Here is a 16,257-nt window from a genome sequence, read left to right on the forward strand (position 1 = left end):
GCCAAACGCTGAAAGGTTTCGGTGTGGGCCTCCCAGAGCGGGGTTCCCACTGTTCACACATCATCAGTAAGTGCCTCTCCAAAAAGCTTAAAGACAGTCCCTCCTCCACCTCCTGAACTTCAGCCCTGACCTCCAGAGTGACTCTGGACCAACCTATGGTTCAATCTGTGTGCTTTCCACGTCAGGACCGAGCTACCCGCAATGGTTGCAAATGAATGAGATGAACGCTCAGAGCGTGGGGACGGCCATCCTCTCTCAGGCAAAATCAAGGAAGGATGCCCTGGGGTGGGGCGCGTAGGGGCCGAATTGGAGCCACGTCCCCGTTCGCCGTCCAGCCTGCCCGCCCCGCGCGGCGCCCGCGGCGCCGCTTTCCAGCCCATCCTCCTCCCCGGCCCCTCCGGCGCTCCTTACCCCTCTCCGCTGGGGCTCCGGATCCTCCCAGCCGGAGGCGCTAGCTCCCGGGCCCGGGATCCGCTAGGGGAGCGAGCCCGCTGCCGCAGCCGCCCCCGGCCGAAGCCGCGGCAAAGTTTGCTCGGGGTCTCGCCCGCTCCTGCCTCGGCCCCGCCAGGGAAGCGGCTCTCCGGGTCGCTCCCGCGGCTGCCGGCCCCGAGGCCGCTCTCGGCGGCGCTGCAGCACCAGCCGGGCTCGGGCGGCCGAGGACGGCTCCCTGCGCGCCGAGGGCGGGGTCTCCCCGCTCGGGCCGCGGCGCGGCGCTCCGTGTTTACCGCGGCCCCGCGGCCCGCTCTCCCCGCCCGCCGCCCTGCGCGCTCCTGACATCATTCATTCTCTCACACCCTTGCCCGCCCACTCCATTTCCAAACAGTGACTCACCCGGCGGCGCCCGCTCCCGCGGCTGGGGCTCTCCAGGCGCGGAGCCGAGCTCGAAAAACCGGTGCGACTTCTCAAGAAGTGAACCCCAGCCGCCGCTCTCTTCTCCCAGCCCTTGAAGGTGCAGGGAAGGAGGGGCTTGGCAGGCAGGGCAGATCGGCTCAGGAAGAAAAGGCTGGGGCGGACCTCCCCGAGCGGTGACATGGAACAATCTGGGAAAGTTCTTTGGGTGCCACTCCCTGCAACTTTCAAGGGTGGGGCCGGAAAGAGATTCCCCCACCCCCGCACCTCGCCTTTTTCGGAAACTGCTTCCTGCTGTCGGTGTGAGTGGGCTTGGGGCACCCGCGGTTACTCACGGGGTATTGCCCGGGCCTAGGTCAGAAGAGGTGGGTTTGCAAACCTCACAAGATTGCCTGGCAGGGTTAGTCATGGATCCGCTCGATGGTAACTCCAGGTGTGAGCTGGAAGGGTTCTCCAAGTTAATGAGGCTAATAATACTTTCCCTTAGGTGACTAAGCACCACGTCATAGGTCCTGTTAATTGATTTGCTTCTCATTAAGGGTAAAAAACAGTAACGAAAATAAACAGTGATAGAGTAGTTCTTTGCTCGGCTGAACACTGCGCTTTTCCGCAGCTTTTGGCGCACGAGGCGGCCGTGTGAGATTTCTTTGATGAGCTCAGCAGTTATGTTTTTAGAAGGGGTGTTGCCTTCTTTAAAATGGTCAAGGCTCTATATTTTTTGCAGTTGCTATTCATACACCTGCTGGGTAGTTTTCAAAGTAAACGGTGGCTGCTTCAGATTCTAACTAGGATGAATCAGAGGAAATTTGGCCAAGTCTTTATTGAATTTAATTGACAGATATGTTTTATGTTAATTTCTACTTTCGGACAGGGTAATTATACTTAGGATTTGCACTGGCTTATGGGTGATTCCATATAATCAACAAAAATAATCCAGAGGCATGTCTGGGTGCCCAGTGCAGAAATCATGGAGGTAAACAATCATCTGTTTATGATAATTAAACAGGATGGTAACAGAAAAACAAACAAACATGCAGGACAGTCCCAAAACAGACAACTGCATGATTTTGTCACTACAGTAGTTTCCCTGAAATGAAAATGCTCCTGAATTTAACCAGAGGTTCAACATCATTGTTGTGGAAAACCTGCATTTCTAGGTACAGAAGGGTAAGAACCCAGAAGAGAACACCGACAACTGAAATTTATTTTCCACCGACAACTGAAATTTATTTTCCTTGGGTTTACATTTCCTTTTCAAAAGGAGTTTGTTTTTTACAAACCCCAGGCATTTTGCCTAGAAGGCGCTAGCAAATGGATTAGTTTGCTAGGATGCAAATTAAATAGAGGTTCAAACCAACAGTTTTTATAGATAATCACTGATGTAATCAGAGACTTAGGTGTCCTGTCCACTGGTAACAGAGAAGGACTAGATTCAAATGTATAGCCACAGGCAAGTTTGAGTGAATATTCCACCTACTCCCTACTTGATGACCCAGCTGTTTAGACATTATGGAGATATGTTTAAATAAGATTTTCTACAGATCTCAAAAAATGATATTGTGGGTTTTAGGGTCTATGTACATGGGTGAAGTCAAAAAGCTCAAAAGAAGGCCTAGGATTTCCTAGGTGGCACAGTGGTTAAGAATCTGCCTGCCAATGCAAGGGACATGGGTTCAATCCCTGCCCCAGGAAGATACCACATGCCACGGAGCAACTAAGCCCATGAGCCACAACTGTTGAGCCCATGCGCCACAACTACTGAAGCCCACAGGCCTAGAGCCTGAGCTCCGCAACGAGAGAGGCCACCACAATGAGGAGCCTGTGCACCACAATGAAGAGTAGCCCCACTCGCTGCAACTAGAGAAAGCCTGTGTGCAGCAACAAAGACAATTAAATAAATAAATAAATAAATTTATTAAAAAAAAAAAAAGGTCTGTCATCCTATGTGACTTCTTGCAGATGTAAATCTTGCAGCTCTATCATACAAAGGTCACTGTCTGTATGCGAGGTTGTTTAATGGGTAGTTTTAAATTTGCAGTTACTATTGTGTATCAGTTTAAATATTGTGAAATAAATATTTAGATGATTTTATTATACCACTTAAATGTCCTCCAGTAAATGTAATAATATAATTCTTTTTTTTTTTTTTGGGGGGGGGTACACCAAGTTCAATCATCTGTTTTTATACACATATGTGTATATGTGTATAATATGTGAATAATATAATTCTGATTGAGTGCCATGAAGTTATTCCACCCTACTCATTATCAGCATGTAAAAAAGCAAATTATTCATCTTAATTTCATGTTTTGAAAAACATTATTATTGACTTGTCCATCTCACAGAAAGAGGCGATTTTTTTGAACTGAACCTTTTTGTTCGTACAACATATCAAAGTTTACTAAGTCCCTGATTAATCACCTTCCAAAAATAGTAATGCTGAATGTTCTAAAGGAAAGGGCTGACAGTTATGTTCTTGTCAATTTTTTTTCTAAACAAGTACGTATTGTAAATCAAGTTTTACAGCTATTTCTTTGGTATGATAAAACATACTGATTAAGTTAGGAAAACACATATCTGTAGTACTTATCTGCTCTTATAATAACTCCTACTCTGGCTGTACCTAAGTCATTGACTCAAGCAACAAATGTTTTGTTGAGTTCCCACTTTGTGCCCACGTTGTTTATCTAAGAATCACCATGTGCATCTTCTAAACATATGTCTCAGCAATGGGAAAGTTTGCTTTTTTAAAATAATTACATAAGGATGTTTATAGCAGTGCTGTTTATAATTTTCCCAGGATCCGGGTGCCTGTCATATAATTATTCAGTGAGTGAAATAAATGAATGAACACACCTTAAAGAACAAACTAATAGTGAAGTGATCCCACGTTATGAGATACTATATAGGCAACAGAGGAAAAAAAAAAGAATAAAATAGTCCCATAGGCTCTGACTTAGAAAACTGTCCTTGTTAAGTGAAAAATATAAGCTTATGGGAAATACATTCTTTGTCACACACACACACACACACACACACACACTATTTTTATGAATCAAACATACCTTCCCCCCAAAAAATCCAGAACCTAACTATATATTACCACTTGCAATGAGATATAGTCAGACCTCTGTATATGCAGGTTCTGTAGGCTCTGATTCAACCAACTGCAATTGAAAATATTCATAAAAAAATTCCAGGAAATTCCAAAAAGTAAAACTTTAATTTGCAGGGCCAGCAATTATTTAGATAGCATTTACATTGTATTAGGTATTATAAGTAATCTAGAGATGATTTGAAGTATATGGGAGGATATGCATAGCTTATATGCAACATATTTCCTATTTAATATAAGGGATTTGAGCATCCATGAATTTTGGTATCCACCAGGGTCCTGGAACCAATACCCTGCAGATACTGAGGGCAACTGTGTAGAATGGAAGAATGTGACGGGGAAACTAGTATTTCTGGACTGTTTTTCAATGAGACATATTGTTTTTGAAATTAAAAACAACAACACAAGCAGTATTACAACTGAGAAGGCAGTAATACAAGTCCATGACATAAGGAAGCTTACTGTGTAGTTGGAGAGACAATAATACCCAGAACAACTAGAGATTAAGGCTGATCACTCTCTGAATTTAGGGTTTCAGCTATTTGTTCTGTGCCAGGTCCATCCAAAGAGCAAGCACCTACAATTTATTGAGTGCTTACTGTATGCCAGGGACTATGCAAATTGCTTTACCTATGTTATCTCATTTAATAATTTCAGCAACAACCTCAGATAGGTACTCATAATACCCTTCTCTACATATAAGGTAACCAAAGAAAAGAAAGATTGTCATTTTCTGGAGATCACATTCTAGTAAGTGGCATCATATGAATTCTCTGGCAGTCCAATTGTTAGGACTCTGCACTTTCACTCCCAAGGGCCCAGTTTCAATTCCTGGTCGGGGAACTAAAGCCACATGACATAAAAAGAGAAAAAGAAAAAAAAAAGTAAGTGGCATCATTGGGACATAAAACCAGGGTCTTCTGGACCCAAAGTTCATGCTTTTGGCCACTGTTCCTTAAATTGCATCCACACTGATAAAACTCTTTTGATGTAACAATACTCTTACTTTGGTTTTTAAAACATGTTTATTTTAAACTTTATAAGGCAATAGTACCATATTATGGAGCGATTGGAAAACAAAGAAAAAAATATAAACACTGTTAAAATTTTGATGTCTGGTCTCCTTCCCTTAGATTTCCATTGTTTAAGATAATTTCAACAACATTATACAAATGATTCTTATTCTGATTTTTTAGAAAATTTAGCACTATATCATATGCTTTTTCCTCAGGATTATTGTTTTAGTGTCTGGAAGCTGTGCCAAAAAAATATATGCTTGTACATGTATCTGTATGCATCGAACTTGGTCTCTCTGAAATCTGGTAGTCTAGTTCTTGATTGGGGAGCAATTTAATTTAATATTTTTATATTTTCTATTAATGAGAACCCTTAGGCTATCTTTTTTAGAGTTAGTACTACTACACTACATATACAAATGTTATATATTAAATGAAAGTATTTTGGGTATTCAGAAAAGTAAGTGAAATGTACTATTTGCCACATTGTATTAATATTACTGTCCATATTATTTCTGGACTGGAGGAAAATGGGGAGGGTGTAGGGAGAGCAATAAGCAGCTTTGCAGCAGTCTGGGTGTGAATGCATTAGGAGAGTAGTGATGTGAATGTAAAAAGTAGAGTAGATTTGAAGTATAATGGACAGAACTTGTAGATCAGTTGGGTATAGGGGTGGAGCCAAAGATGACTCCTACTTTTTTTGTTTACTTGAGCACTTGGGTGGGTAGATGGTAGTGCCCTTTACCAGGACAAGGAATGCCAAGATAAGAATAGGTTTGTGAAAGAAGATGGTTTATTTTATTTAAACATGATGACTTTGAGATATGAGATGTATAATTGGAGATGTCAAGTGGGCAGCTGATGATAGTAGTCTGGAACTCAGAAAAGAACCAAGAAATGCATATGTAAATTTGAGAATAATCAGCATGTATATAAGAAAGCCAAAGGAGACCTTGGTGAAGATGGTGGAGTAGGAAGATCCTGAGGTCACCTCCTCTCACAGGCATACCAAAATTACAAATATTTAGAGAGCAACTTTTAATGAGAAAGACCAGAATTTACCAGAAAAGATCATGAACAACTAAAGATATAAAGAAAGCAACCACAATGAGAATGGTAGGAGGAGTAGAGTTATAGTATAGACAAGACCCATACACCCAGGTGGGTGACCCACCAGTTCTGGGATCTCTTGGCCCTGACCCCACAAAGAAGCAGGCAGACACTGGCCTCAGGACCAATGCAGTCCTGCAGCTTGCCTTGTTGGGACCCAACCAACACATTAGCAGCCAGACATCAGCCCTGGAAACCCCCAGACCCTGGGCATGGCCACCAGCTCTGGGACACTTTGTGCCTTTTAGTCAGCAGCCCCAGGATCCAGCCCCACTCAACAGCAGACTGAAACCAGCTTTGGAACACCAAGGGCCCTGCAGCTAGAGACCCAGAGACCCAGCTCCACACACCAGTGAGCCAGCACTAGTCCTGGGAACCCCCTGGGCCCTGGGGCCACCCACCAACAGGCCAACACCAGCTCTGAGATACCTGGACTCCTCAGTCAGCGACCCTAGGCTCCAGCCACACTCACCAGTGGGGGAACCAGCACCAGCTTTGGGAAATCCCAGAATCTGCAGCCAGCTGTGTCAGGAACTGATCCCACCCACCAGCCAACACTATATTTGGAAAGCCCAGCCCCAGAACCACCCACCACAAAACCTAGCTCTGCCCATCATAAGCCAGCCCCTGGGGTTCCATAGGTACCCACCTTGTGACCTGGCCCCATCGAACAGCAGCTGGCAGCCTCTGCACAAGGCAGGACCTGGCAACCAACTGGATTAGAAGACCAGCCATGACTACCAAACTGCCCACAATAGTCAGCCCACTACAAGAGAAAGACCTATGTAGCCCAACATAGGGAGCACCCCTAGAGCATATAGCTCTGGTAATCAGAGGGGAGTGACTGCTGGGATGCATAGGACACCTCCTTCAAACAGCCACTTCTCCAAGGTCTGGAAATGTAACCAACCTACCAGATACATAGAAATAAAAATAGCAACTTGGAAAATGAGGTGACAGAGGATGATGTTCCAAATGAAGGAGTAAGATAAAGCCCCAAATGAAGAAATAAGTGAAGTGGAGATAGGCAATCTACCTGATAAAGAGTTCAAGGTAATGATTGTAAAGATGATCAAAGAACTCAGGAGAAAAATGGATGAACAGAGTGAGAAATTAGGAGTTTTTAACAAAGAGAAAATATAGAGAAGAACAAGAGATAAAGAATACAATAACTGAAATGAAAAATAAACTAGAAAGAATCAGGAGTACATTAAATGATATGGAAGAATGTATCAGTGAGCTGGAAGACAGAGTTGTGGAAATCACTGAAGTTGCACAGAAAAAAGAGTAAGAGGAAATGAGGATAGTTTAGGAGACTTCTGGGACAACATCAAGCATACTAACATTTACATTATAGGCGTCCCAGAAAGAGGAGAGAGAGAGAAAGGAACTGAGAACATATTTGAAGACATAATAACTGAATACTTACCTAACCTGGGAAAGGAAACAGACATCCAGGTCCAGGAAGCACAGAGAGTCCAAAACAGGATCAACCTAAGGAAGAACATACCAAGACACACTGTAATTAAGATGATAAAAATTAAAGATAAAGAGAGAATATTAAAAGCAGCAAAGGAAAAGCAATAAATTATGTACAATAGAACTCCCATCAGGCTATCAGCTGACTTTTCAGCAGAAACTCTGCTGGGCAGAAGGGAGTGGCACAATATATTTAAAGTGATGAAAGGGAAAAACATATAACCAAGAATAATCCACTAAGCAAGGCTCTCTTTCTGATTTGACGGAGAGATCAAAAGTTTTACAGATAAGCAAAAGATAAGAGTTCAGCACCACAAAACCAGCTTTACAAGAAATGTTAAAGGGATTTCTCTGAGAAAGAAAAGGCCACAACTGGAAACATGAAAATTACAAAAAGAAAAAGCTCATTGGTAAAGGCAAATATACACAAAAGGTAGTAAATTAACCATGTTTAACACAAAATTAGCAGGAAGGTTAAAAAGACAAAAGTAGTAAAACCATTTATATCTGTGACAAGCAGTTAAGGGATACACAGAACAAAAAGATGTAAAATATGATGTCAAATTTGTTAAAATTCATTTGAAATGAAGACATCAGCAACTTAAAATAGTCAAGTATGTATAAAGATTGCTATACATAAACCTCATGGTAACCATGAACCAAAAACCTAATATAGAGACATAAAAAGTAAAGAGAAAGGAATTCAAATATAATACTAAAGAAAATCATCAAATCACCAAGAGAGCAAGAGAAGAAGAAAGAAACAGAGAACTACAAAAACAACCAGAAAACAATTAACTAAATGACATTAAGTACAACCTATCCGTAATCAAGTGTAAATGGACTAAATGTCCCAATCAAAAAACTTAGGGTGACTGAATAGATAAAAATACAAGACCTACCTATATGCTGCCTACAAGAAACTAACTTCAGGTCTAAAGACACACACAGACTGAAAGTGAAGGAATGGGAAAAGATACAACATGCAAATGGAAATCAAAAGAAAGTCAGGGTAGCAATACTTATATCAAGACAAAATAGACATTTAAACAAAGACTATAACAAGAGACAAAGAAAGACATCACATAATGATCAAGGGATCAATCCAAGAAGAATACATAACAATTGTAAATATATATGCACCAAACTTAGGAGCACCTAAATACATAAAGCAAATATTAACAGACATAAAGGGAGAAATCAAGGGCAAGGACAACCTAATAATAGAGGGGAACATAACACCCCACTTACGTCAATGGACAGATAATCCAGACAGAAAATCAATAAGGAAACACTGGCCTTACATGACACATTAAAACAAATACATCTCATCTCAAAGCAGCAGAATACATATTCTTTTCAAGTGCACATGGAACATTCTCCAGGACAGATCACATACTAGACCACAAAACAAGCCTTGGTAAATTTAAGAAAATTAAGTCATACCAAGCATCATTTCCAACCACAATGCTATAAGACTAGAAATCAACTAAACAAACAAATAAAAAACTAGAAAATAAAAACATATGGAGGCTAAACAATATGCTACTAAACAACCAATGGATCACTGAAGGAATCAAAGAAGAAATGAAAAATATACCCAGAGACAAAGGAAAATGAAAACACAATAATCCCAAATCTATGGAATGTAGCAAAAGCTTTTCTAAGAGGGAATTTTATAGTGATACAAGCCTACCTCAGGAAACAAGAAAAATCTCAGATAAACAATATAACCCTACACCTAAAGTAACTAGAAAAATAACAAAGACAACCCAAAGTTAGTGGAAGGAAAGTAATCATAAATATCAGAGCAGAAATAAATGAAATAGAGACAAAAAAAAAAAAAAAGACAGAAGGAAGGAAGCAAGCAAGCAAGAGCTGGTTCTTTGAAAAGATAAAATTGATAAACCTTTAGCCAGACTCATCAAGAAAAAAAGAGGGCCCAAATCAATAAAATCAGAAATGAAAGAGGAGGGACTTTCCTGGTGGTCCAGTGGGTAAGACTCCAAGCTCCCAATGCAGGGGCCCAGCGTTCAATACCTATTCAGGGAACTAGATCCCACATGCATGCCACAACTAAAAGTCCACATGCCACAACTAAAAAAAGATCTCGCATGTCACAACTAAAGATCCTGTGTGCTGCAACTAAGACCTGGTGTGGCCAAAATCAACTTAAAAAAAAAAAAAGGAAAGAAAAGAAAAAGGAGAAACTACAATGGACACCACAGAAACACAAAACATCATAAGAGATTACTAGGAACAACTATATACCAATAAAATGGATAACCTAGAAGAAATGGACAAATTCTTAGAAATGTATAATCTCCCAAGACTGAATCAGTAAGAAATAAACAATATGAACAGACCAATTACCAGTAATGAAATTGAATCAGTAATTTACAAACTCCCAACAAACAAAAGTCTAAGAGATGGCTTCACAGATGAATTCTCCTGAGCATTTACAGAAGAGTTAACCCTATTTTTCCTCAAACTATTGCAAATAATTATAAAGGAATGCTTCCAAATTCATTCTATGAGGCCAGCATCACCGTGATAACCAAAATCAAAGATATCACAAAAAAGGAAAGAAAATTACAGGCCAATATCACTGATGAATATAGATGCAAAAATTCTCAACAAAATATTAGCAAACCAAATCCAACAATACATTAAAAGGATAATACATCATGATCAAGTGGGATTTATCTTAGGAATACAAGAATGGTTCAGTATCTGCAAATAAATCAATGTGATACACCAGATTAACAGATTTAAGAATAAAAATCATATTATCATCTCAATAGATGCAGAAAAGCTTCTGAAAAAGTTCTACATCCATTTATGATAAAAACTCTACACACATACACACACACACACACACACACACTCTAAACAAAGTGGCCATATAGAGAACATACCTCAACATAATAAAGGCCGTATATGATAAGCGAACAGGTAACATGATATTCAATAGTGAAAAGCTGAAACTTTTCCTCTAAGAAGAGGAACAAGACAAGGATGCCCACTTTCACCACTTTTATTCAACATAGTATTGGAAGTCCTAGCCACAGCAATCAGAAAAGAAAAAGAAATAAAAGGAATCCAAATTGAAAATATACACACTACTATATATAAAATACATAGCAAACAAGGACCTACTGTATACACAGGGAACTATACTCATTCTCTTGTAATAACCTATAATGAAAAAAATCTAAAAAACAATATATATATAAAATAGATATATAGATATATCTGAACCACTTTGCTGTATACCTGAAACTAACACAGCATTGTAAAATTGTAAATGAACTATGTTTCAATAAAAACTAAAAATAATAATAATAAAGGCATTATATTAAACTATTTGATTTAGGACCACTTGTTATGTGGCAATAGCTAAAGGATACAATAATCAAAGGTAACAGCCATAAAGACAATTGTAATTTAAAGAAAAAAATGGAATTAAAATTAGGGAGGAAGAAGTAAAATTGTCACTGCAGATTACATGGTACCACACACAGAAAATCCTCAAGATGCCACCAAAAAACTACTAGAGCTCATCAATGAATTTGGTAAAGCTGTAGGATAGAAAATTAATATGCAGAAATCAGTTGTATTTCTAAAACTAACAACTATCAGAAAGAGAAATTAAGGAAAAAATACCATTTACAATTTCATCAAAAAGAATAAAATACCTAGGAATAAATCTACTGTACTTAGAAAACTATAAAATGGGACTTCACTGGTGGTCCAGTCGTTAAGACTCCATCCTCCCAATGCAGGGGGCATGGGTTCGATCCCTGGTTGGGGAGCTAAAATCCTGCATGTTGTGTGGTGTGGCAAAAACAAACAAACAAACATAATAAAACTATAAGATACTGATGAAAGAAACTGAAGATAACACAAACAGATGGAAAGATATACTGTGTTTGTGGACTGGAAAAATTAGTAATTGTTAAAATGACCATAGTATGCGAGGAAATCTACAGATTCACTGCAATCCCTATCAAAATACCAATGCATTTTTCAGAGATCTAGAAAAAATAATCTTAAAATTTGTATGGAAATACAAAAGATCCTGAATAGCCAAAATAATCTTGAGAAAGAAGAACAGAGCTGGAGGTATCATGTTCCCTGACTTCAGACTATAATACAAAGCTACAGCAATCAAAACAGTATGGTACCAGCATGACAGACACATAGATCAACAGAACAGAATAGGGACCCCAGAAATAAATCCATGACTTATGGCCAATTAATCTATGACAAAGGAGGAAAGAATATACAATGAGGGAAAGACAGTCTCTTCAATAAGTGGCACTGGGAAAAGTGGACAGCTACATGTAAAAGAATGACATTAAAACATTTTCTCACACCATCTCCAAAAATAAACTCAAAATGGATTAAAGACCAAAATGTAAGACTGGAAAGCTTAAAACTCCTAGAAGAAAACACTGTCAGAACACTCTTTGTCATAAATTGTAGCAATATTTTTTTGGATCTGTCACCTAAGGCAAATGAAACAAAAGAAAAAGTAAACAAATAGGACCTAATTAAACTTAAAAGCTTTTGCACAGCAAAGGAAACCATTAATACCAAAAAGACAACATACTGATACAAAATATTTGTAAGTAACGTGACCAATAAGGGGTTGATGTCAAAAATATCTAATCAGCTGACAGTACTCAATATTAAAAAACAGGGTGGGGGGTGGGGGTAGAAGATATGAATAGACATTTTCCCAAAGAATACATAGAGATGCCCAACAGGCACATGAAACAATTCTCAAAATCACTAATTATCAGAGAAATGCAAATTGAAACAAGGAGATATCACCTCACAACTGTCAGAAGGGCTATCATCAAAAAGACCACAAATAACAAATGTTGGTGAGGATGTGGAGAAAGGCGACCCCTTGGACACTGTTTGTGGGAATATAAATTGGTGCACCCACTGTGGAAAATAGTATGGAGGCGCCTCAAAAAACTAAAAATAGAACTACCATGTGATCTAGCAATTCCACTCCTGGGCATATATCTGAAGAAAATGAAAACATTAATTTGAAAAGATACACACACCCCAATGTTCATAACAGCATTACTTACAATTGCCAACATATGGAAGCAACCTAAGTGTCCAACAACAGATGAGTGGATAAAGAAGATATACATATAAAAGAAGGTATACATATAAAATGGAATACTACTCAGCAATAAAAAGGAATGAACTTTTGCCATTTGCAACAGCAAGGATGGGCCTGGAGGGTATTATGCTTAGTAAAATAAGAGAGAGAGAAAGACAAATACTGTATGTTATCACTTATGTGTGAAATCTAAAAATTAAAACAAAAGAATGAATACAACAAGACAGAAACAGTCTCAGAGATATAGAGAACAAACTGTGGTTACCAGTGGGGAGAGGGAAAGGATGGGGCAAGATAGGAATAGGGAATTAAGAGATACAAACTAGTATGTACAAAATAAATAAGCAACAAGGATTTATTATACAGCACAGGGAATACAGCCAATATTTTATAATAACTATAAATGTAGCATAATCCATAAAAATAGTGAATCACTGTTGTACACCTGAAACTTACATATTGTAAATAAATTATACCTCAATAAAAAAAAAAAAAAAAGAACTTTCTCACCTTCTGAGATGGCCCACACTGTCTTTGGAGTGTGTTTCTCTCTAAGTAAATCTCTAAATAAACTTCTTACCTATCAAAAAAAAAAAAAAAAAGCAAGCCATAGGGAAAAATGAAATGGCCTGGAAAGAGAATATGGAGTGTTGAAGAGAGAGTGCAATATTTTAGGTTTGGTAAAGAAGAACGGTGCAGATGATGTTGTAAATTCACAACTAGAGCAATAGGAAGAAAACCAGGAGAGTGCTGTTTCCAGGAAAACAAGGAAAAGACTTTTTGAGAAAGGCAGAATGGCATTTCTCTATAGCAAATGCTCCTGAGAACACAGGTAAAATAAAGATGTAAAAGTCCATTGGATTTGGTAACATAGACATCTTTGTTAGCCTTAACCAGAGGGAGTTTGGTTATGTTATGTTGAGTGGAATCCTGGTTGAGTGGGAGTGAAAAAGAGCTGGGTTCAGCAGCCGGTCAGTGAGTATCTTCCTGGAGGGGTGCTAAAGCATTACCGGAATAAATTTATAAAATACAACTTGGGTTGGTGGAAAATGAGGACTATCAGGTATAGGGTTTCTTTCTGAGGTGAGGAAAACTTTCCACAGTTGACTGAATGCTGTTGGGAAGGAATCAGTAAAAGGAATGAGGAAGGAGACAACGGGGAGGATAATCAATAGTCAAAGTTCAGGCAAAGTCAAGAGGAGGTGGTACTCAGAACACAGATGGAAGGAGTGGCCTGAGAGATGAGAAAGAACAGCCAGTCTAATACAATGAGAGGGGGAAAGTTAAAAAGAGAAGAGTGGGAGTGACTCAGTTATGTTTGTAGACTGCGTGTAGAAAGTTGAAATCACCCTTTTAGATGCTTCCATTTTTCTGTGAGTTAGGCTGTGTGTATTAGTTTTCCATTGTTGCTGTAACAAATAATCACAAACTTACTAGCTTGAAATAACACAAATATATTAGCTCACAGTTCTGCAGGTCTGTTGGTTTCTCTGCTCCAAGTTTCACGACGCTGAAATCAAGGTGTGGCTAGCTGGGCTCTTATCAGCAGGCTCTGGCAGGCTTCCAAACTCCTCAGTCATTAGCAGAATCTAGTTCTTTCCACTTGCAGAACAAAGGTTTCGATTTCCCTGCTGGCTGTCAGCTCAGGGGTCGCCTCTGACAGCAGAGGCATCTGTCCCAGAGCCAGTCATAGCATGTTGAATCCTTCTCACAATTGGAATCTTTCTTACTTCTGTATCTGCCACCTCTCTTTGCCTCAGTTGGAGAAGGTTCTTTGTTTCTAAGGACTCGTGTGATTAAATGGGGCCCACTTCGATAATTCAGGATACTTTTTCTTTTGTAGGACCCATAATCTTAATTACATCTGCAAAGTCCCTTTTGCCATGTAATATAACGTATTCACAGGTTTCAGGGATTAGGGCATGTTATCTTGGAGAGACCCATTCTGCTGAGCACAAAGTGATGTCATCAACTGAGAACAGGAAGTGGAAGAGGTGGGAGGTTTTAGAAAGAATGGAAACAGTTTGAAGGAGCTATGCTGGAGAGTAAGAACATGAACTGACTAGAGAAATTCTGTAAATGTGACAGATGGCCCTGAAGACTGAATTGAAGTTGGGGCCATGGTGATACCAAGAGTGGCTTTCTCTGGCAACACTCAGCCACTTGAGCACAGCACAGAGAATGGGGTAGTGATGGAACAGACAGGCAAAAGAGAGAGAGTCTAAGGTAGTGTTAGTGAAACAATGGATTAGGGAATAAAAGATGGTCAGGGAGACAACAAATAGAGGAGGAGCCAATGGACAAGGGAAAAATAAAAGGATCAATGGCCTAGAGATCTTGGTGACACTGCAGAACATGTGAACTAGGGCTAGTGATGGAAGACTTTGGAAGCATAGAGATCAGGTGGTGAGATTTATGAACAATTTATTTGAGCAGTTTGGGGCAATGGCAGGGCCTAGCATGTGGCTGTGAGTGGATAAGTGAGGAGAAGGGAAGGAAGGGAAGAAAAAGAAGTCACTTCAGAGTTCAGGGCATTAGAAGAGTAATTCTCATGGATGCTGAAGTTATGCAGAATGATGGCCAGACCAGAGACAGGGAAGCAGACTGTAAATCAGGATCAAAACCATTAATGATGAGTTGGAATGAGGAGAGGAAAAGGATGATATAGAAGACATGAATGCCTCAAAGGAGTGGGGAGTTTCACAAAAGCCTGGTATAATCTTGGTCCAGAAGTATCTGTAGAAATCAAAGGGACACAGAATTTACCTTTCAATTCTAAGGTACATAGATAACATAATCAGACATCCTTGATAGGCTGCAGACAAAGCGTGTCTGCAGATTTCAGTTAAGGCCAAAAAATATAGGGAATATTCAGAGATGCGACTGAGCATATAGAAGAGTTCGTGATCATTAAACAGGGATTTCAGAGAATGTAGGAGAAGGGTTGGGGGCCATGGTTAGAGTCAGGGAGGTCAGGGGAAATAAATCACAAAGTATTATGGAAATAAGTGTATGAACATGGAATAGGCATGTGAGTGTGATGGGGGTGGTTTTCTCCCTAAACCTACTCCTACCTTTTTTGGAGCTGATAGCATGACTCTTTGCCAAAGTCATCGTAAACAGAAAGTGGTCTTGTGTAATGTAACTCAAGACTGGAATGGACACATACTTATTTAGCATAATAAATTTTAGGAGATACATCAAGAGACGAATCTTAGCACAAATGTCCTCATTTTATATTAGCTGTTCCATTCAGAGGTCAGACTGCTGTGAGGGTCCCTGCTCTCCCCCTTTTCCTCCTGTAGGATGCAAAAACCACTAACTTTTCTCTAACCACCTGCACTCACATGCACTTGCTAATGAATGACAAATCATGGCCATATTTGGGGAATAGGCAGGAGAAAATAAGTTTAAAAGTACTGAGCAGCTCCTTTTGGGGAAGAGAGAGAGAAAGTTCTAGTAAGGGTGGAGCTTGGGGGGCCACTCTCTGCTGGTCAAGATCGGATGCCATGAATCAAACAAGATAGTATATAGCTGCGGAT

At 39.8% G+C, this 16,257-nt stretch overlaps 1 protein-coding gene across 4 annotated transcripts in view; it reads right to left on the minus strand.

The window, feature by feature from the left end:
* SGMS2 (sphingomyelin synthase 2) overlaps positions 1–899 on the minus strand; it is an 80,389-nt gene extending 79,490 nt beyond the window's left edge. For 3 of the 4 annotated variants that reach the window (XR_009048840.1, XM_057706471.1, XM_057706469.1), the window contains exon 1: positions 412–742. The gene's annotated coding sequence lies outside the window, so the exon portion shown is untranslated. Of the gene's footprint in view, positions 1–411; positions 743–831 lie in introns of those variants that run through there. The other variant, XM_057706472.1, reaches the window with a different exon arrangement.
* Positions 900–16,257: the final 15,358 nt, after the last annotated feature.

The sequence above is a fragment of the Hippopotamus amphibius genome, chromosome 13 (genome assembly GCF_030028045.1).
Source record: "Hippopotamus amphibius kiboko isolate mHipAmp2 chromosome 13, mHipAmp2.hap2, whole genome shotgun sequence".
In the NCBI taxonomy this organism is placed as follows: domain Eukaryota; kingdom Metazoa; phylum Chordata; class Mammalia; order Artiodactyla; family Hippopotamidae; genus Hippopotamus; species Hippopotamus amphibius.